Source organism: Onychomys torridus, chromosome 11 (genome assembly GCF_903995425.1).
Source record: "Onychomys torridus chromosome 11, mOncTor1.1, whole genome shotgun sequence".
Lineage (NCBI taxonomy): Eukaryota > Metazoa > Chordata > Mammalia > Rodentia > Cricetidae > Onychomys > Onychomys torridus.
The window spans coordinates 59,343,119-59,353,953 of record NC_050453.1 but is presented as its reverse complement, the minus strand read 5'-3'; positions in this window follow the sequence as shown (position 1 = coordinate 59,353,953).

Sequence of the window (10,835 nt, the reverse complement as noted above, 5' to 3'; positions counted from 1 at the left end):
TATGGAGGGGTCTATCCAAACAACTGCCTTTCAGTTTTGACTCTTAGCGGCTCAACTACCTCCACGGTATTAGTTCTTTTGGATTGTTGTAACAGACACTGACATAAGCAAGTTAAAGGGGTCAGTGCTTATTGTGACTCTTGGTCTCACAGGGTCTCGCTCACCAGAGGAGGGAAAACTCAGTCCATGGCAAAGGGCTGTTCACAGCAGAGCAGGGAGCAGAGAGCAAATCAGGAGCCAAGATCTGGATATAACACTCAAAGGTCCGCTCCTAGTAACCTCCTGCTCTACCTCCTAAAGGTTCCATAGCCTCCCAAAGTAGACCCACCAGCTGCAGAACAAGAATCAAAATGGGAGCCTGTGGAGGACATTCCAGATCCAAGTCATAGCGTCCCACCCCAGCCTCCAAAGGATATGGGCATCTCATACTGTAAAATGTATTTTAACACAACTTCAAAAGTTTTGGGGGCTTTGTTTGTTTGTTTTTTGAGACAGGATTTCTCTTTATGTAGCCCTGGTTGCTTTGGCAATTGCTCTGAAGACCAGGCTGGTCTTGAACTCAGAGATCTGCCTGCCTCTGCTGAGTGCTGGGATTAAAGGTGTGTGCCACCACCATCCAACTCCAACTTCAAAAGTCTTAACAATCCCAACACCTTTCAGAAGATGGAAGTTCAAAGACTCCTCTGAGATTCAAGGCAACCTTTCGGTCATGAGGGCCTATAAGTCAAAAGAGAGGTAAGCATTCCTATTCCTAAAGGGAGAACGGGAAGAGAGGGGAGAGCTGAAACTGAAGCAAAAATAAAACCCAGCAGGGCAGATGGCAACTCCTGTAGCACCACGTCCAGCATTTAAGACAGCATGATGTGACTTCCAATGGACTTTGGCAGCCCTGGCCATAAGCCCTTATGACATTTGTGACGCGGGTCATGCAACTTAGACATCCCATGTTCCTGGCATCATGGGGTGTCCATTGCAGCTTGGGCTTTACCTCCATTGCTCTGTAACTAGCCCTTTCAGAGCTGCTCTACAGGGAATCCAGAATAACGACCTAGCACCTGGCCTCACAGATATTACTCTAGAACCTTGCAGGAAACCCCCATGAGCCCATCACTCTCACATTCTCCATACCTGCAAAACTAACACTATGTGAACAATGCCAAGTTCTGCTGCCAGCCTGAGAAGCAGCTGGGCTTCCTTGGACTATGACTACAGAGACCTCTGAGTGCTTATGCAGCTGACCCCAGGAAAACCTGCCCTTAGCCATCCCCTTGTGAGTACAGCACCCCGGGGCATGCTCTTTAAAGAAGTCTTTCAAATGAGCTTGCACTTTTACACCCTGAAACCTGCATGGTTGAGGTCTCACTAATTCCTGTGGGGCCCTGAGGAACCTTCTGATTGTCTTAATATAAAGCCACTTCTTCTGTTGGCCTTAACATTTACGGTTTCTTCACCTGTAACTTTAAACAAGTCCCTTTTATGGCCAAACTGTGCACTTCCTGCATTCTTTTGATTTTTTTTCTTCCTTGTCCCGATTCTCACTGTAAACCTGTCCTCAAGTAGCCAGCAATGGCCATGCCACAACCTGAATGCTATCTGGACATTTCCTCCACCAAATTATCTATTACATTTCCATTTAGCCTCACTTAAATTTTCAGAACTTGGGATATATGTACATAAATTCTTTGCTGTAATGTAACACAAATGGCTTCTAGTCCAAATTCTTTGAGTCCTTGTTCCCATTTAAAACCTCATGAGAAAACAAAACAAAACAAAACCCTCATAAGAGCTGAGCCTGGTGGTGCACGCCTTTGATCTCAGCACTTGGGAAGGAGAGGCAGACAGATGTCTGTGAATTTGAAGCCAGCCTGGTCTACACAGTGAGTTCCAGGACAACCAGAGCCATGCAGAGAGAGATTGTCTCAAAACAACAACAACAACAACAACAACAACAAAGCAATCAAGCAAAAAGTCTCATGAGCCAGGCCTTCATTGTTTGCATTCTGTTGGACTTGGGTCTTCTGAACCCCATCAGAATCACCCACAACCTGTTCTTACAGCCCTCTAGGGCTTCCCTAGTCTGCATTTCCAAACCTTCCAAACTCCAACTGCAAACCAGATTGAAAGGTCTAAGAACCGTGTAGGCTGACTTAATCATCACAGTATCCCCACTTCCCTGACACCATTTTCAGGATCAGTTACCTTCCCTTGCTGCAGCAGTACCAGACTGGGTCGTAAAGGAAACAAAGGACGTATCGTGGCTGTGGGAGAGAATGGCAGAAGCCGTTCACAACACAGCAGACCAAGGAGCAGAGTGCAGGGTAGGAACCTTCAATGGTCCGCCCTAAATGGCCTGTTTCCACCAGCTGGATGGTGCCTCCTAAAGGCTCCATGTGCCTCCCAGAACAGCACCCTCAGGTGGGGAATGAGTATTTAAAGCCTGTGGGGACATTTCAGATTTAAACTATCATACCAACCAAGACAAGACAAGAGAAAAATGAAAACCCCGCACAGCCCTGCAGCGAGGCTTCCCTCATTTCTAAATTGATTGCTTCACAAGAGACACAAGAAGGGTTGTCCCTCAGGCTCAGGCACCATGTTCCTTCCCGCTACTAGATGGTCAGGATGTACTCTGTCCTAGAGATCTGCCTTAGTTGTTTTTCTATCACTGTGACAAGACACCATGGCCAAGACAACTTGTGATTAAGAGCATTTAAGTGGGGTTAAATTTCCAGAGGGGTGAGTCCAGGATGGTGGAGCAAGGAACAGCTGAGAGTGCTCATCGTGATTCACCAGCAGGAGGCAGAGAGAGCTAACAAGGTTTTTGAAACCTCAGAGCCCACCTCCAGTGACACACCTCCTCCAACAAGGCCACACCTCCCAATCCTTCCCAAACAGTTCCACCAACTGGGGACCAAGTGTTTGAATCTATGAGCCTATGGGGCCATTCTCATCCAAACCACCATAAGCCTTGACTTATATTACCTTACCTTGTTTGCTCCATCTTGTCAACTATGCTACAGCTGTTATTGTTTTTACTATATACTATATATCGTTTTTATGCACAAGGAAACTGAGACACACAGACCTTGGGCCACCCAGCAGGGAAGCATGTCAGCCAGACCACAATGTTGACCACCTCTCTTCAGCCTGACAGTGATGAGCCATTGTTTCTGCCACGCTTCCTGCAGAGCTGGGTACTTCAGTGGAGTATTCAGGGGGCTAAGGATAGGAAGGTCTGATGTAAGTGGAGAGAGACTGTCTTTACTCTTCAGAGGATGGATCTGAGTGCATTCTGCTAGCATTAGTAGTTCCTTGTGGGTTTTCAGTTAAAATTCCCTCTTCATCGGTAAGTAGGGTTGGGGGAGCGTTTCCTGCAGTGGCGTTGATTGGCTAACAACAAAAACCACAGCCTGAGGATCAGACATTACAAACTGAAAAAGAGCTGGGAAGATGATCACAGGTCTGTGAGAGGATGTCAAGAGTCTGCCTGAGATGCCAAGAAGTAGGAAGGGGGACACAGTTATCTAGATGAGAGGGAGGAGTGATCTGGACACGGATAACACCCACACATGGAAGGAAGCTTCAGATATGCTAGGCAACAAAAAATGGCCGGACCACAGAGAGCAAAGGAGAGCATTTAGAGTAATGAGGCAGGGTGCTAGGTAGGAGTCAAATCACCTACTGCCTTAATTCTCTTTCAGACTCAAGTACCCAGACACTTAACCACCCCCATAGCAAGGGCAGCTGTATATTTTCCCACTGTTGTGCCTTTGGCCACAAGGGGGCAGTATTTCACCTCACATGGTCAGACTCCAGCGCCTTTCCAAGCTTCTGCAACTGCAGATTTATTTACCTTTATAGAAGGTCCAGTGTCAACCAGGGGCCTTTTGTGCTAGTGAGGGCAAGTGAAGCCCGTGGGCCTCTTCTCAGAATCCTTTTCTCTTTGTGTTTTCCTTTGTTTTGAAACAGTCTTTCTGTGCTAAGCAGACCAACCTTGAACTCCTGGCTTACAAGATACTCTTGCTTCACCACCCTGAGTAGATGGCAGTACAGGGGTCACTTCCCAGCTTTTCCGAGTGTTGGCTTGACTTCCTGGTTCTTTGTGAACAGCATCTCACTATACAATCCAGGATAGTTCACTAATTAAACAAATTACTGTGATAGCCAGCTACTAAAATATAAAACATAAAATTTAGATATAATGTATATGTTTGTTTATTAATACAATTAACAAAAGTTATCCAGCTGGGCAGTAGTGGTGCATGTCTTTAATCACAGCACTTGGGAGGCAGAGGCAGGTGGATCTCTGTGAGTTCGAGACCAGCCTGTTCTACAGAGCGAGTTCCAGGACAGGCTCCAAAACTACACAGAGAAACCATGTCTCAAAAAAAAAAAAAAAAAAAAAAGAAAGAAAGAAAAAAATTCATCCAGAGGTCTATTGACTACAGTTACTTCAAAATATTGCTGAGTGCAAAAGGCATGTTGAGGCATTTTCAATAACTGCAATGTAATATAAAAATATCTTTGATGTCAAGATATTGTAACATACACCCTTAATCCAAGTACTCAGGAGACAGAGGCATGATGACAGGAGCTCAAGGCTAGCCTCCCAGTTCAGGGCCAGCCTAGGCTCCAGGAGGCCCAGCCTCAAATTAAATCTAGGATTTCAGTGTGATCTGAAAGGAGCCTTGGGTGCCTCTGTGTTTTTCATGGTCACAAATGGAGGCAGCGCTATATTTTGATTAGCTACAAGTCAGATGGAGGTCTGCTTCTGGTTCAAGCATACAGACCTTATCCAAGGGAAGTCAGGAAAAGCCAGGCAGAGATTCGGATCCCAGAAGGAATGCAGGAAGAAAGCATGCGTGGAGTTGTCCTCTCTGTGGGCACACTCAAACACTTGACAAACTGGTGTTGGATGCAGCCCTGAGCCAGATAACAGGCCTGCAGCTGTTGAGTTAAGTCTATGAAAGAATCCTCATAAAGTTCTCAGGGTACTTGCTATGGAGTTTGGAGAGGGCTAAGATTCATTTTGTCTTAACAATTTAAACGATACTGATCATTCAGAATCTCACAAGGCTCTTTGATAAAAGTACCAAACAAAGTGTGTGGATGAAATGTTCTTTCTCATTCCTCTTCCTCCTCCTCCTCCTCCTCCTCCTCCTCCTCCTCCTCTTCCTCCTCCTCCTCCTCCTCCCCCTCTTCTCCCTCTCCCTCTCTCTCCTCCTCCTTTTCCATATAATGTGGGCTAGGGAGACCATGGAAGCTATAGAAAGGCCTGAGCCCTCTCCTTTATTTGCTGACTCAGCTGTGCAGACACCACAGTTAAATGTCATCACGAGACTCATGGTCCTGTGTGGACCTCAAACTTTCCCAGAAGGTTCCATCTCAGTCCTATAGTCAGGCACTAGTAGATGTGACTTCAGCTACCGGCTGAGACCCTGGGTAACCCACATTGTGCTCACATGGAGCCAACACTTTGCTCAATCCTGTAGCTGCACAAGTTTTCATCCCTGAAAACTAGTCCATGCCCTGAGGACAAAGCCCACATGTGGAGCAAGGCCCTGCTTCCCAGACTGAGCCAAACCCTTGCTGCGCCACCAGCACCAGCTCTGGGAGCAGAGGAAAGGAGAAAACTCCAGCCAAATGGCTAGGAAGGACAAAGGGCCCGGCCACCACACCCAGCCACACTGGGCCCCAGCAGGCATTGCAGAGACTGAAAATAAATGAGCAGTTTCCACCCAAGCCTGGGCTGCAGGGACAAAGGGCACAATTACCCTGGACCTAGGAAATGGGTCAGAGTCACTGGTGGAGCTAGGAGGAAAATTGAAATGGCAAGTCTTGACATCTCCATAAACCCGCAAGAATCAGCAACAGCTTTTGGATTTGCATGCTACCCCCAGCAAGCCCCACCTCTCCTTCCCGGGCGTCATGCCGAGCCTCCAGTCTGAGCCTTGGACTCTGGAGACAGTCTGAGACAGCAGAAGGGTGCCATTGGCTTTAGGCTTAGCCAGCAGTTTTAGGGGGAGCTGGGAGCCAGGTAAGAGCCAACAATAGCAGGCTTCCTCGAGAAGGTGTGACTAAAGTTGTTGCATGGAAAGATCCAGAAAGCACAAGTTCCAGAACAGAACCATACATCTCAAGGGTTCAGGGACCACAGCTCCATGTCTAGTAGTAAAAGGCAAGTGGTGGGGGGGCTGTTCTTTTGACAACATGAAAACGGACCCTGTGCAACCTAGAAGCAGCCCCAAGGTCATATCCATGAAGACCATGGTGACCCCCAAAACTGCCCAGGCACAGACACTGGATCGGCAGTGCTGAGAACTGTGCCCTGCTTCAGAGTGGAGTCTGGCCGTGGCTGCCTTTACCTTTTCTCCCTCATCAGAATGGGTTCCACGAGGCCCTTGCTTTCTCACATCACTGACTAGTCTAGATCAGCCTGGCAAGGCCAAGTCCCATACCAATGATCTAGAAGCAATCGAGATTGCAGAGTGAGCAAATCTCATGTCACATAATAGAAGCTGGCTCTGTAGTCTCCATAATAAATAAAGGCCCCAGACATTGAACAGCTAAACAAATGGCAGTTTTTCTTTTCAGGAAGTCTGTGGACCAGGGATTGTGAGGTGCCACCCCAATCAATGGCTGTAGCGCTGAGTAGGGGACACCAACAGGGTACAGAGAAGCCATACAGGGACTGCCACCTACAAATGCCTCCCTCCGTGCACAAACACTTCTATTAGCTGGCACTGCTTGAGGCTGATTCCAAATCTGTACACTCATCCGTCTCCCGGGGCTGGCAAAGTCTCAACAAGTAAGGTAGCCTACCGATCTTTCAAATCAATTCATACTCTTGTTTATGCGGGAGGCCAGAAGTACGCAGCATGCTTTCAGAGCTAGGCTTTTTCTGAAGGTCTTGGAATCCATCTTGCTTGCCTCTTCATGCCCCTTGCAAGCCCTAGTATTCCTTGGTTTACAGCAGCATCATTTCCACCTCACTGTCCCCAGCTTCCTCTGGCATCTTCTATTTGTCCCTCTGGTAATCTCTTCTGAGACACAAGGCACAGCTGTAATGATCTCCCTAGTTCAGTGTGCTCGCATCCTTGACTCTCAATAATTACATTTGCAAAGATACTGTCTCCAGATGAGCTCACAGTCTAATGCTCTGGGTGGCCATGGATGAGAAGGCTGGTACTCTTCAATCCATGACACCATCTGACAAGAACTTTCCTAAAGCAGAATGAAAGGTCTTTGTGGGGGGTGTTATCCAGATGTTCCTACAGTCCAAATACCACAAACTCAGGTGACCTTCTACTGAATGACAAGCAAAAATGATAGTCCAAGTTGGGCGTTATATGACAGAAAGGTCCCCTTCTGGGTTGGTCTACAGAGAGGATGACACACATGTGTCCCTGAGCCTACATCTTTCTCTTTTCATTAATTGTGAACTATCACCAACATATGGTGAAGCACAGAGATCAACATGACGAGCCCCATGAATCTACCATTCAGGTTTGATACATGCTAACACACTTCCAATTTGCCTCCTATAAATGGAACCGCACCTGAAGCCTCCTGCTACCTCTTCCTAGTTCCCGCATGGCCTCTCCAGAGGTAAGTTCTCTCTTGTCCTCCTTTGCCTTCTAGTGTGACTCTGTGGCAGTGAGAAAGTGGTAGAGAGCATCCCTCAGCTGTGAGCTTTTGATCTTTTCCAGGCTCCTGACATGTGGTATGTTACACGCTCAGACTGCTGGCAGCCATGTGAGCAAGAAGTTCAGCAACCACGACTTCGCAGGGTGCTGTGTTGCCGAGCTGGAGGCGTTAGCTCTACTGAACACACTTTCAACCTGTGGTTAGCTTATTAGGTTGGCTCGCCATCATCAGCCGAGGAGCACCTGGCCTTTTATTACATATTTATAGATTCACAGGCTAGCTAGAGCTGTTTGTGCCAATTAGCACCGTGGTCTAAGCAACCGGCTGATCTAACCAGCTATCCTGGTCACGTCTTTCAATTATATAGTGACTTCACACAGTATTTGTCACTAACTTTTCCCCACAGAACATTGGTTCAAGGTTTATCCATATCGATTCTTGAAGTTCCTGTTCCTTCCTTATAACCATGGTAAAATTATTTCTCTACTTTCTTGTTGAAAGGCGGCTGTTTTCCGTATGGTGAACATGTCTCTTTGTCCTTGCATTTGGATCTCTCCAGTGTTTTCAAAGGAAACCTTATCCACTAGGGATCAGCAGTGCCCAATCCCACCTCCACCCCCCACACCAACCCTCCACCCCAGTGAACACCATCAAAGCATCTTGAGTTGCCAAATGCTCCCTGGAGGGCAAAAGTACCACCAGTTTAGATTCTCTGACATCTGTAGCTGGGAGCAAGACACTGCTCTCACTAGCTGCTTTAAAGTATGGGGCTCTCCAGAGTCACTGTGCAAATACGCCCTCACACCAGCTGGACCTGGGAGCCTCCATGTCTGGACAACCGCCCAATGCCAAATACTGCTGTCACCATGAGGGGTGGGAGTTGGTATTGATTTTACTCTTAGTTGGAATGTTTCATCTTCCCTTTCAAAAACAAAATAAAAACCCCTTTCTGGGGCTGCCAAGGCAGGTGCCCAGCAGAGGACTGAGCAACAAAACATCTCCCCTGCCCCAGCTCAGACTAGCTCCCTCCACCAAGAAGACCCATGCCTCCTCCTTCTCTATGCTAAATGGCTTGCACCTTTTCTGGGGATCTGCCCTTGGGGGGCCCACAGATTAGAAAGCACCATAGCATGCTTCCTCTTGTAGAAGGGGAGAGTGATGACCCTTCTTTCCCAGTGGGGGGGGGGGCAGTAGCACCCTAGTGTCCAACCCAGGGTCCACCTGAGAGCAGCTGCTGTAGCTATGATGAATACAATGGCATTCATTCATGCACACCGGGGGCAGGCAGGTGCAGGTGAGCAAACACCGGAAACAGGTATCTACATTATCCCAGAAGGAAGGCAGCCTCACAGGTGAGCTAGAGACGAGGGCCAGTGCATCGAGACTGCTCAAGTCCAAAACTTGAAAAGCATATGTGAAAGTCCATGCTCAGCCAAGGACAGGAAGGAGACAAAGGGTCAGGACGGTGATGATTAGTGTGGCGCACGTCCACCTGAGGGCTCCATTGTCACATTCCTGGATGATCCTTTCACTGGAGGATAGAACAGGCTATGTTGGAGAGCCATTGTGTAAAGCTGCTGCCAATACCACACATCAATGTTTCATGGGTTAGTTGAGCAACTTGGATTGTAAATTCTTTAAAGTTAGGAATCATGTCATATGAGTCCTCCAAATGCTCTCCCAACAGTTAACACAGAGCTGTGTTCATGAGTTTTTTTTTTTATCATGCCCATGGGATCATATTCTTTTGGGTCTCACAAAAAGAATGGATAGTAAACGGATTTAGTAGCCCATTAGCCTCTCTCACACATACTCATTTTTGAAATATATATATATATATATATATATATATATATATATATATATTTCAATATATATATTCAATTTTGTGGCCCAGGTCTTTCCTAAAATGTCAGTGTAGTTTAAGGAAACCGGTACATTCACTCTACTTTACAGAAATGGTAATCAACATCTCATAGGTTGAATTGACTTGCACCTAAAGACAGACTGAACCCTGAAACCCAGGGCCACTGGCTCCCCGGGAACTCTGTCCTACCGCTGTGCGTTCCTTGTTCTCCTTCCTGTCCCCAGTCACCCAGCCTTACCAGGTACCCCAAACACAGCCTGGCTTTTGTTCTGATAATACAAAACCTCAACAGAGGTCCACTTCTGACATCAGCAAAGCCTGGAAGGTAACAGATTTGGAGAACTGCCAGGGATTTGGGAGCTGTGACTGGCCAGTCTCTACATTCACAGAGGAAAGTCTGTGTACTGTTTCAGAACAGACAAAAGAACATAGTGGGTAAGTTTCCAGGTGAGAAAGGACTCTGGACAGGTGCTCGGCATATGTTGGTGCCAGGGTAAATATATATATATATGGAGAGCTCAGGGAGGACACTCCAGCGGTCAATGACAAAAAGACAATGTTAAATTCTATTAAAATAATATAATAAATAATAAGTTAAAATATATGAAATAATATCACTAATAATAAATAAACAAGGCATGTGATATACCGACAAGGTCAGCACTTGGGAAGGCTGAGGCAGGAGGATCTCAGGTTCAAGGCCAGCCCACACAGCACATTGAAACCGGGCAACTGGAGGAGGGGATTGTTAAGTCATTAGGCAACACTGTCCTAAAAAATTTGACAGGGGGGCTGGAGAGATGGCTCAGAGGTTAAGAGCACTGGCTGTCCTTCCAGAGGTCCTGAGTTCAATTCCCAGCAACCACATGGTGGCTCACAACCATCTGTAACAAAATCTGGTGCCCTCTTCTGGCCTGCAGTCCTACATGCTGTGTACATAATAAATAAATAAATCTTTAAAAAAATTTTTGAGAAGGAAGAATTCAAGAAAACAAAAGTCTTTGGGGATAAAGAACTCTATCTTGCCAAGATATGCTCAAAGCAGGGTCTGTCCTAGAGTGTAGATGTGTCAAGGTTTTACCATACTTTGTCCTGGATCTTCTATTACTTCATTAATAGGAGTTTTTAATGTCCCTAGAATACAGTCTCACCCCCAACCCTAAACCTCAAAGGCTGACTACACGTGAGAAAGGAAAATTGCCTTCTTCATTATCACCTGCTAAGGTAAGATCTTTATGCATGCAGCCATTGTGTAACAAGGCTTTCTTTCGTCAGAATACTATTAGAGGGTAGGTGCCATTATTAGTATCTGACACAGAAG